Genomic DNA, 13,413 nt, shown 5'->3' on the forward strand with positions numbered 1-13,413 from the left:
AAAATAATAGTTTATATTATACAATTTAATCGATGTTAAGAGAGCGCACACACGCATCCACATTAGGATTAAATAAATAATTATAAGAAAATGCATCAATTAAAAATAATAAAAAAAAAAAAACAATAAGTAATAAATAATACTACAGTAAACTAAAATTTATATTTATATAATAAATAAAGGAGCAAACAACTAGGCCAGCTGTTACAGGAAAAACTGTTGAAAAAATTTATAGTATACTTGATAGACTACCTAGCACTGCTACAAATACATTAATATCTTTACTAATAATACTTATTATTATTTATCATTCTTGGGCATTTTTTTTTTGTTTTTACGTATCAATATTCAAAATAAATTGATCCAAGGTTTACGCGCATTTATAATTTTTTTACAATTAAATGATTGAACACAAAAAAAAACTTATTTAAATTTACCCTCGATGTGATAAATTCATGCATTTAAAATAATTTCTAGCCTTTTTTTTATCTTAAGATCTTGTGTGAAAAGTGATGATGGATCCAATAAAAATTATAGATTAAATTATAGAATAATTTTTAAAATCAATTAATTCTATAAATTGTAATCTTACACTAAAAAAAAAATAGTATATTACACACCTAGGGAAGTAAAGTAAGAAATGTTTCAGATCACATGTAATTGTTGGCCGAGGCGAAGCCGAGGTCAACAAACATGTGATCTGAGACTTTCTTAGTTACTTCCCGAGGAGTGTATACTATTTTTCTCCTCGACGGAGGCGGAAAGCGGCAACTTCATTTTGCACAGCGGGACGAAAGTTGACGCTTTCCGCCCGGAGGTGAGAAAAAAAAATACTACTGTAAGAGCAATATCATTAAGTTATAGTAACCATCTCAAATTTGAAACATCGTAGAACGTTTATGTAATAGCAATACTTTTTCTTACCTCCGGGCGGAAAGTGCAACTTTCGTCCCGCTGTGCAAAACGAAGTTGCCGCTTTCCGCCTCCGTCGAGGAGTAAAATAGCCCGGGTCAAAAAAAATCTTAAATTTGACTTGATTTAACTTAATTTCCTTTGAAGTCGTCGATATGCCGACAACTGTATTTCACATTTTTACTTTTTAAACTTTTTTTGACTTAGTATTGACTTAATCTTGACTTTTTTGCCTTAGATTAGACTTTTTGCACGACTCATGATGCGAAGCATCAGAGAGTGCTTTACGATCGAAAAATTTTTTCGCCTCACTTCGGCAACTATTTCAATTATTTGTTGACTTAAATTGTTTAGTTTCCTTTAATTTAAATTTTTTTGGCTTAAATTATTTCATTGCCTTAAATTTTACTTATTTTGTCTTAAAAAAACAACTGGTTACCGATTCGAAATCTAGTTCTATATTTGACTTAATTTTAACTTAAAAATTAAGTCAAATCGGATGTGGTTTTTATACTTTTTTATTAATTAAACTAATCTAAAATTAATATTCAATTTTAATTATGGCAAATTTTTTAAAAATTATTTCTGATTAAATTAAAATTACTATTAAAAATATTTTTATTGCAATGATTTTTTTTTATTCTGTTCCTGAAGAATTTGTATAACCTCTTGTTTACAATATCATTCATTTTCATATTGATTAAACAATTCTGCAATAAACGTTTTATTACCTGTATTAATATAAAAACATACCGATAGTAAATTTTCGACAGGAATCGCAAATACATTTTCAGTTACAATGAATTCATATAAGTGTGATAGTTGGAGAAGTCTGACAGGCTCTTTGAAAGGTTTTGTTTGCAGAGGAGTTATTATTGCAAAATGATGGCCGAGGCACTTACAATTACTAATTTTTTGACAATCGCATATTTTATCAATAATTTTTATAAAAGAATGAAGAAGACCAAAACGTTTTTCAGTCAAGTATTTAAATGCTACATAAGAAGAATTATTTTTTAATGTTTCTTTATAATTTTTTGATATAAACAATATACCACGTAATAATAATCGAAAATATTCTAAACCATAAACACCTTGAATAATTATTACTATTATTAATTATATCTTACTAATTATAAGCATTTTTTAAATTTGCGTTGTAACGGTCTAATTCTGTTTTATTCTGACCTTAATGTAACTTTTTTTGTCTCAAATCTGAATAAAATATATTTCAATTAAATCAATTTTGACTTAAATGAAACTTTTTTAACTTAAATCTAAGTAGAGTGTATTTAAATCGAAGCAATTCTGATTTGAATGTGACTTTTTTTGTCTTAAATCTAAAGGAAATAGAGTCAAACTGAACCAGTTTTGACCTAAATGTGACTTATTTTATCTTAAATCGATCCTAACTAAGCCACAAAAAGTCAAATCTAAGTCAAATGTTATGGAAATTTTACACTGACTAAACAAATTAACTTAGTTGAAATTCGGAGGATTTTGACTTAAATTTTAAGTCATATTTAAGATTTTTTTTCGACCCGGGAGTATACACTCCTCGGTAAGTAAATAAGAAAGCCTCAGATCACATGTTTGTTGACCTCGGCTTCGCCTCGGCCAATAATTACATGTGATCTGAGACATTTCTTACTTTACTTCCCTAGGTGTGTAATATACTATATTTGCGTTAAGGGTATTCTCAGATGGTGTCCCCCACTTTTTAAAAATATGCAATGTCTTTCAACTGTCGTAACCGTATACAAATAAATTTAATCAATTAAAAAAAAATTAAAACCTCAATTGAAAAAAGGACAACGTAGTAGTAATTTCGCCGAAATATAGAATTTAAAAAAAATGACTTACAATTGTTATCAAATAGGAGTTAAACAAAATTTATTGAATAAATTTTAGCTTAAAAAATTTGAAAATTCGAATTATAAAATCAACATGAAGATTTTATTGAAATTTATGTAACTCCTAATTGAGATTAACTGTAAGTAATTTTTTTTAAATCTATATCTCGATGAAATTGCTACTGCACAGAAAAAAAGGATTACTTGAACTAAGGAATTTACGTTCTTCCCATATTTTTTCTTGAATCGGGCTTACATTTTGTATTTGATTCAAATAACAACAAAATTTGAATTTAGAAGCTAATTTCTTTATTGAATAAATAACTATCTTGATTCAAGAATAGAATTATTTAGCTTGAAAAACTTTTGTTTTTGTTTAGAAACATTTCGGACTTATCTCAAGTATTTTTTTACTCGGTTTAAAGTATTTAGATTTTTGATTCCAGTATTTTTTTCTTGGCTTAATATAATTTAATTTTTGACACAAGTATTTTTTTTTTTTGGTTTAAAATAATTCAATTATTGATTCAAGTATTTTTTTTCTTAGTTTAAAGTGATTTGATTCTCGGCCCAAGTATTTTTTTCTTGGTTTAAAGTGATATGATTCTCAGCCCAAGTATTTTTCCTTTTGGTTTTTCAAGAAATAATTCTTCCTGTTTAAAAAAATTATTTAACTCTGTACGACTTATTTATCCCTCTGGGAGGGTTAAATATCATTTTTTCCAACTCCGGTAAAGAAGGAATTTTAATTTTTTTGAAGTATGATGGGACTCGAACCGCCGACCCTTCGATTGAGAGTGGTTTAAGTCATGTGCTTTAGACCACTCGGCCACCACACGCATTTGGAAATTCAGTTCCGCTCTGACATTCGTAGAGAGCGCACGTATTGCCTCTTTGCTCCTGCGAGTTAGTGATTGATATGTGATTAAAAACAATAATTTTTCAAAACCAGTAACACTAATTTAATTCAAAATTAGCTTTTAAGTGGTAGTGAATAAACTTTTGTTATTAAGTTATTCCAAAATTAATAAAACAGAGTGGATAGTGAAAAATAAAACTAGCTTCCCGGCCATGGCCGAAAAAGCTACAAACTCCGAGGCAAAGTCGGCCGACAATTCTCCAAAAATTGTGCATACTAAAAGAAAATTTCAAAATACTTCCGACGAAAATCTCTACGGTAAAAATTTTCGAAAATCTTTAAAAGAACTGGATCAAATATGCAATACAAATCTATTGCGTCGAAGCTTTCTTTGGAAAAATACTGCGCCGAACTTAACTCGGTCTCGCTCTCTCTCGAGAGAGAGATCAACAACAAACAATGAAGCCATTGATGGTGAGTTTAAACACCCAAAAAAATATAGCAAGCAACCTGCTTCAAATGAAAATGCCGGGACAAGCACTTCAAATAGATTTGATTCTATTTCAAACTCCGAGGATATGACTATAGATGGCGACTCATTTCCCATCCAAGATAAAGTTATCCGCAGACCTGCCGATAAGCCCAACTTCACCAGACCCAGAGGCTCACGTAGATCATCGATCGATAACTCTCAGGAGACAACGCCACCTGTTAGCACCAAACGGAACATCAAGCCGCCTCCAATACACACTAAAGGCATACAAATAAAAACACTACTGAAAACATTTTCCGACAATAATGTTGACAAACAAGCCTTCTGGATTAAACACGTAGGAGAAACTTTTACCAACGAACCATTAGTGGACGTTCACGCTAATACCAAAGACACTTTCGTGAAAATTAAAGAAGTACTCAAAATAAATAAAATGGAATTCTACACGTTTACGCCAAGAGACGAGAAACCAAAGACACTAGTATTAAAAGGAATACGTGGTGGTTTTGAAGTTGATAATGTGATAGATGCAATTAATGACCTCCAAATACCTGATATTATAATTACTAAAGTAAGTAAATTAGAGTTTAAAAAAACAATGCAAAAAAGACTGCTGAACCAACCAATCAAATGGGAAAGACTGAGGAGAAAAAAAATTTTCCAATGTGCTTGATGCCAACAAGTTGGACACGCAAGCAGCAACTGTAATTATGAACCTCGCTGCGTAAGATGTGCTCAAAATTACGAGAAGGACGAAGACTGCCCAGTTGCCAAAGGTAGCAAACCGGAACTTACCAAATGCTCCAACTGTGGTGAACATGGACATCCTGCTTCATATGCTGGATGTCTATACATGAAATTTGCAAATGGGCAAAAGAAATTGGCTACATCAATAAGAAGACAACATAAAGCCAATAAAATTTACAGCATCAGTAGGTTAGTAAATCCTAACATCTCATATGCTATCACCCAAATACTACAACCCCAGATCAACGAGCACAAGATGGTCCAACCTCACAACCAAATCTCCAAGGTCTTAATGAAATATTGAACAGTTTCAAAAACTTCATCATGTCCCATATTAACAAACAGTTTGAAGAAGTTTTCAAAAAAATTGATTTGAATACCCAAAACATTCAAAGCCTTTATAATTTTGAATAATTATGGCAAACATCTATAATAATACTAAAAATATCATCAAAATTTGCGCCATAAACGTGAATTCAATCAGAGCTACAAAAAGAAGAGCAGACTTAGAAATTTTCTTGGAAAACAACAATATTGATATTGCAATGATATCAGAAACTAAATTAAATTCTAAAAATGTATTTAATTTCAGAAACTATAACATAATCAAAACAGATCGCCCTAATGATAAAAATGGAGGAGGTACAGCAATTGTCATTCACAATCGGATCTCCTACACTGCAATCACATACCCGAACTCGCACCGCAATAAAGCAATAGAATATACTGTGGCTAAATTAACAACACAGTCAAATAAAATATTAACTTTCATCAGCATTTACGCACCAAATAGTAATAAACAAACATTTATTAATGAGCTTAACCAAATTTTTACAGATTTCAAACTCACAAAACCAAACAATTATCATATTTTGGTTGGAGACTTCAATGCCAAACATCCTGATTGGGGAAGTAATATCATCAATTGTCGTGGAAGACAAATGTTTCGATGGTACGAAGACAAGTCTCTATGTTATAGAACTGTCTTATACCCTGCAGCTGAACCAACCTTCCCATCAGCGGGCTCTTATCTTGACTACTGCCTAGCGGATGCTAGAATTGAAATACTCAATAAACAACAAGGTAAATTGAAAGTTCTACCTTATGACAGTGATCATTCAGCTTTAACCTTTGAGATTAATACAAGCACTGTATTCGACGGAATTAATCTCAACGGACCACCAAATCCTACCTACAACTATAAAAAGGCAAACTGGAGGAAATTCCAAAATTCTATCTTAAATAATTACACATTAGATATTCCTTTCAATAGAAACCTGACAATTGACGAAGGGAAGCCAAAGGTAAAAGCGTCAACTTCAGGGATTCCAACACATTCTTTCCAACAATCAACAAGTTTTTTAGACACAAAGAAGCACCTACAATTTCAAATCTACGATTAAACAAGAATAGTCCACTACTTACTGATGAGCTCAAACAGTCTGGAGAATTAACTGAACTAAATGATGATCAATTCATAATCACAAAAGAAACCTCCAAACTCAACATCATAGGTAAACAATTTGAAAGAATAAATTCACCACGATTTACAAATTTACTTACTGAAATCAAGATTAACGCAGACAATTACGCCAACGAGATAAAAAATTCTATACAAACTAACAGACAGAACAACGTCACAATCACTTCTTTCTCTAATGACATGAGAGCTCACTATCCTTTAATGGAACAAGATTCGCTAAAGATTTTTTATAGTTTCATCACCACTACAGTATTGCTTAAAAAAGCAAAAAATAAAACATCCAGCGGAACCGACAATATCCCAATGATCGCCTTAAAAAATCTTCCGGAACAGATAATCAAGGATTACACCATAATCTTCAACAACGCCATCAACCATACATACTATCCAATAAGGTGGAAAGTAGCCAAGATATTTCCCACTAAGAAAAATAGAGAAATTCTAAATCTCTTTGGACTCAACACCAAAAAATTTCTGCACTCAATTGCATATGCTGATGATCTTATCTATTATTTTGCAAGTAATAAAGTACCTGAGATACAAAAAACGCTCAAAAACATCCTAGACTCAATTAATAAATATTATCTTGATTGGAATTTAAAAATAAATCCTCATAAAAGTGAAGATATTCTTTTCAGGAAAACACTAAATGAAATTACATTCCAAACTGTCAAGAAAATTAAAGATTTCAAAATAACAATGACCCATCAAGAGACAAGAGAAGAAATTGAAATTCCATCCAAGAATACAGTTAAATATCTAGGTGTTAAATTTGATTATCTACTTAGAATGAACGAACATCATAAAATGCAAATAGGCAAAGCCAAAAACGCCATCAGAGCAAATGAAAGAATTTTCTACAATAGGAACATTGAAGCTAAAGCCAAAATCATCTGCTACCAACTTCTTATAAGGCCAATTCTTGCCTACGCAGCTCCAATATGGTGGAACACTGGTGCCTCAGTAATGGAAAAATATAGGAGATTGGAAAGATCCTGCCTAAGAAACTGTCTTGGACTCTATAGAACTGCTGAGTCAAATTACCTAAAACAAGTTGATAATCATACATTGTATAATTTATCGGGCATCCCGTGGTTTGATGTCTTCACATTAAGACTCACCAGAAAATATTTCAGTACCTTGAATCAAATTGATAATAGTTACCTGAAAAACCTTAAATGTATAGATATGTTTCAGGTTCATAGAATGGCCAGAAGTAAATACTCAACACCTGAAGTATTTACCAACATGGACAAACTCGGATTCATCCAGGATGAAAACAACATTCCAACCATACATCACATCAAAAGGCATTGCACCAATAAGGCAATACCGCTTGATGAAAACGTACGCCGCAACAACCTGGTGTATTCAACAGCCTTATCAGATGCAGATAAATCCAGCCTGGACAGGCTATCGAAACACTACTGGTGGCTCCAAAACGACGCCAAACACATGGACGAGCTCAGGAGACGAGCTAGATTTAAACAACAACAACAGCAACAAAAACGACAACAACGGCAACGGCGAGCTAAATAAGTAAACTCACCAACCCCAAGTTAGCAAACATAAAAACGGGTTATCATAAACCTTTTAGGAAACCTACACAGAAAAAAAGATCTTTTGGTGCAAGAAATTTATTGTGTTATAAATTGAAAACAAAAATTTTCTTAGGACAAGAAAAAATTTCTTGGTTCAAAAAATTTTTTCTTGCTCTAAAAAAATTTATCCTCGCTCCGAGAAATTTAAAATTTTCAATTTATAATTCGAAAAATTTCTTGAGGCAAGTAAAAATTTTTTAGGACAAATAAAAATTTCTTGCACTAAGAAATCCTTTTTTTCTGTGTAAATGTAAATATGTAAATGTTAGTTATTAAGCATATAGTATTATATATTAATAGATTATTTTTATATAGAGTCTGTTAGTTCGTAAGTTAAAATCTATGTTTTTATGGTTTTACTTTTTTCCATATCTTCATTTAAAAATTTATTAAAAACGTCAAAAGACACACAAACAAACGATATGATTATAGACAAAATTAGATATACTAAAGATAAAAATTATACTGCGATTTATATTATAACTATAACCAAGTATAAACCAAAAATATTATATTTTATTTTCAATCTGTTTAAGTTATTTTTAAGATGTTTTTTACTTATACTATGTATCAGAGCCTATATCAAATAAAAACATACTTTATAAATCGAAAAAATCGCATTTGGAAATTAAAATGTATTCTGTTACTTAAAGCTATTCAGTATTATATATATTCAAGACTAAGCTAAAAAAATATTTCTTTATTGAATAATAAAAATTTGAAAGTGTTCGATATTTATAATAAAAAAAATTTAGCCTTCATTTGTAAACCATCAAGTTTTCTTAATGTAATAATATTTTATTTCAAATTAAAAAAAAAAAAAACAAATATAGTTTCACTCGGAAATTCCTTAAATAGCTAAATTTATAATAAATAAAATACATATGTGCCCAAATATTTGCTAAACTTACAAATAATTATAACATTTATGAAATAATTATTATTATCTTGCTTTTTAAATTTTATCTACTTAACCTTATAACGTGGACAAAATTTTCATTTCTTGTGCAGGAGCGACAAAGATAGAGTAGTGAGAAAAGAGTGGGAGAACCTCTGCGTGAAATCAAGAGAAAATTTACTTGGCTTAAGCTCGCAGTACTCTTGGTTCGAGATTTGTATTTTAGTTCAAGTTATCACTGTTTATTGACTCAAAACATCGCATTACTTTATTCAACATTGTAACTTTCTTGTACTGAACATTTACATTTTTTGGTTAAAGTAACAAATATATTACAATAAGGACCAAAATTCATTAAATCAAAAAATTTTAATTATTTAATTAAGTAACTCAACTGTTGAATCAATCTTTGAAGATATATTGAGTCAAAAATTTTTTTTCTTCGTTCAAGATTTAAAATCCAAGGAATTTTTTTATTTCCGTTAACAAAATCTCGGTTTTCATTCCATGCCCCCAAAAGTTTCTTGGCTCAAGAAAAATTTCTTTGAGCCAAATAATTTTTTTTTCTGTGTACGTTGTCCTTTTTTCAATTCATACTTTAACTTTTTTTTAATCAATTGATAAAATTTTGATACACTTATGGTAATTAAAAGTGGCAGGTATACGACCTAGCCATAAGCGACCCTACCAAAAAGAAAACCCTACCCAATTGAAGTCAGCAGCGGCATACCTACCGAGAAAATTCCCGCTCCAATAAAATATTCTACACGGAAAGAATTTTCGTATGAATATTGCTATGTTATTTATTCTAAAAATTACTCTGAATCGAGTAATCTTGGGCCATTACGACTTTATACTATCGAATTACGAAATTTTACTCTTTCAGTGAGTAAAAATCTATCAGATTAATTTTTACTCACAATTGCGAGTAAAAATTACACCTAGCGGCTGTCTAAATAAATTCTCTCTAATTCCATTTTTACTCGTAGGTTATGATAAAAAGTTGATAATTCAATTTATAACATTTATATTGAATTACAATAAAAATTACAATTAATAGGCTGAAATTTCCATAAAAAAATCTAATAACCATCTAATTGCCTTAGAATATGACTTAAAATATTTTAAAAAATAATAACAAAAAATTACTCTTATTGTGTTGAAAAAGAAAAGATACAAATTTTTTTTTTAATTTTAAAATAAGTATTAAGTTATAGAGAAATACAGAGATCGTCTTTTTTCCAAGCCTACGTTTGTGTGCGTATATGTAAGTTGTCGCGAGCAAAATAAAAGACATTTAATTGAAGCCGATATTAACCGAAGATTAACGGAGACTACTGAAATATTACCCCGCAGTTTAGAGTAAAAATTACTCCCATAGATAAGAAAATTTATTCGAGTTATAAGCAGTTTTTCATCAAACAGTTAATGGGTGTAAAAGAATGGTATATTGGGGAGTAAAAATTAATCACATGGAGTAAAAATTAATAGATTAAGATGAGATATTCACAATAATCGATTAAATATAAGACTTTTAAAAAATTACTTAGTAGTAGAGTAATACATAGTCTAGCAACGTTAATATTTAAACAAAAAATATTAAATTTAAAACAAAATATACCAATTTTTTGCAACGGCCCAGGATTACTCGAAATTACAGAGTAATTTTTATCAAAAAATTCTTTCCGTGTACCAGCTCAAAATCTCTACCACGATATAATTACTACCAGAAAAAACTCTACCAAGTTGCATTTATGAATAAACTCTACCGTTTGAAAATCCCTACCATCAACTTTAAAACGTATATTTACAAACAATAAATTTTTTTGAATTGATTGGGAATCATTTAGTAATATAATGTTATAACTCAGTACTAATTAATTTAAGGGTAATTATTCAATATTGTTTGAGCGTTTAGTGCACATGTTAGAAAATATAATTAACACGACTTTTTCGGTAGTTAATAGGAAACTATTTGGGAAGAAAGTTATGAATTGTTTTAGTTTTAAAATCCCAAATGCTAATTATTCATTTATTAATTAGTCCTAAATAATAAAGTCATATTCCTAAATCTTCCTAAACGATTCCCAATTAATTAATAATAAATTTAATATCTGTAAAATATACATTCTAAAGTTGATGATAGGGATTTCAAACGGTAGAGTTTATTCATAAATGCAATTTGGTAGTGTTTTTTTTCTGGTAGTGATTATATCATGGTAGATTTTTTCATTGGTGGAGATTTTGGGATAGTAGAATATTTTATTGGAGCGAGAATTTTCTAGGTAGGTATGATGCGGCTGACTTCAATTGGGTAAGGTTTAATTTTTGGTAGGGTCGCTTATGGCTAGGTCGTATACCTGCCATTAAAAGTCATTGATAATTTTTAAAAAGTAGGGGGCACTGTCTGAGAATGGCCTTAAGTTTAAATTGCTATATTAAATATAAAATGTTTCGTTAAATCAACTATCTATATACAGTCTAGTCGCTATATGAACCCACTGGCACATTAATAGGTCTACCATAAAAATCTCTACCTTACGACAACTGAACCATATCCAGGCCTACCACAAGTAACTGTACCACACAACAACTATACCAGTTTCAAACACTACCCGCGAAAATCTCAACCAATCAACAATTCTACCACTTAAGAACTTTCTCACATTCCAACTCTACCAGATTACAACCCTCCCAGTAACGAACTCGACCATAATAATCGCTACCATAAATATCTCTACCACAATAAAGATCACCCATAAGAATGCCTACCATTAGCATCTCTACCATTTACAAGCCTACTATAAATAACTTAACCATATTTTAACTATATCCGAATAAATATCTGCCAACAAAATACACTAACAAAAAACATCTCTACCATTTTTTAAGCGTACCCAATAAAAACACACACTACTACATAGGAACACTATCAATAAAGTAACTCTGTCCTTATCATATGCTATGTGTGTGATAAAGACAGAGTTACTTTTTTGATAGTGTTCCTATGTGGTAGTGTGTGTTTTTATTGGGTAGGCTTAAAAAATGGTAGAGATGTTTTTTGCTAGTGTATTTTGTTGGTAGAGATTTATTCGGGTATAGTTGAAATATGGTTGTTATTTATGGTAGGCTTGTAAATGGTAGAGATGCTAATGGTAGGCATTTTTATGGGTGATCTGTATTGAGGTAGAGATGTTTATGGTAGCGATTGTTATGGTCGAGTTCGTTACTGGGAGGGTTGTAATCTAGTAGAGTTGGAATGTGAGAGAGTTCTTAAGTGGTAGAATCGTTGACTGGTTGATGTGGTACAGTTACTTGTGGTAGGCCTGGTTATGGTTCAGTTGTCGGAAGGTAGAGATTTTTATGATAGACCTGTTAATGTGCTAACCCGCTTACAGGGATGTAGGGGAATATAATTCTAAGAATGCCTGTACCCCCACTTCTGCTCAGCAGAAGACCGCTGGAACACACACTTCCCCTACTTTACGAGCGTGTAAGTGTGTACAAGATTAATTTAGTAATGGAAGGGAAATCTCTTCGAAAAAATACAAGTCAGAGGTCACTACGGTAAAACGTATTACTATATTGACAGTACGTATTGAGATGTTAATAATCCGGATTACTATATTAACCATTTCGATTGCTATGTTAACAATATGAATAGCTATAATAGCATTTTATAATAATCGTTAAAACAGCAGTACCAAGTATGGGGAATATAACCACATTAGTGTGGTGAAATTAACGATAATTTTGTTCAAAGTTGAAGATAGGTAATGCAGCAATCTAATATTGCCAATTTAACGATATATTTTTTTATGTCAACTATCTACCATTAGTAATGCTTCAGGAGGTTATGATAACCACACTTTCTTTTTAGTGTATAATTTAATGGATCCAAAATCACCCCTACTGTGTGCGTGTGTGGCATAAACACGAACAGACGATATTATTAATCAATATATCATCTGTGTTTACTTGAATATGCAATATAAATTTGAAATAAAGTTGCATGAGTGGTATAGAAGTTGATATTTAACCCTTTGTCACACGCGCTATAAGCGTGACACCGCACTTTTTACATTTTCATGGTTTTTTATTGTTCTTACCAAAAAAAAAAAAACATTTCAAAAAATTTTAATGATTTTTTTGAACCTTCTAGGAGGGACGAATATTAACAATAATTATACAGTTGTCTTAGAAATTTAATAATAATATATTTTTGAGAAGCATCTGGTGAATGCGGCGCCGCGCCGTCCGGTGCGTGTAAGCGCCAGATCGCAATTCAAATCGCGCTGTTGCCAAGTCGTGTTCCCGCTCTTAATATACGGCTGTGAACAAGGTAACCTAACCTATAATTGTTACTCACTGAGCTCACTGGTTATTATTAAAAAATATTTATTTAAATTTTTAAATTATAATAATATTATTTTAGTTATATAATTATTTAAGTTAAATAAATAATATTTTTCAATTTGTACGATTAATAAAAAATTAATGGTACATAAAATAATAATAAATAATTAAATAAATACTCTTCCATTAAATAATTACCATAAATGTAATT

The 13,413-nt window shown here is 30.6% G+C and overlaps 1 protein-coding gene across 3 annotated transcripts in view; it reads right to left on the reverse strand.

Annotated features, from left to right (window-relative positions):
• The window catches only part of LOC130667111 (WD repeat domain phosphoinositide-interacting protein 2), a 43,701-nt gene that overhangs the window by 4,013 nt on the left and 26,275 nt on the right, over positions 1 to 13,413 (reverse strand). The gene's annotated exons all lie outside the window — the stretch shown is intronic.

Source organism: Microplitis mediator, chromosome 4, assembly GCF_029852145.1.
Source record: "Microplitis mediator isolate UGA2020A chromosome 4, iyMicMedi2.1, whole genome shotgun sequence".
Lineage (NCBI taxonomy): Eukaryota > Metazoa > Arthropoda > Insecta > Hymenoptera > Braconidae > Microplitis > Microplitis mediator.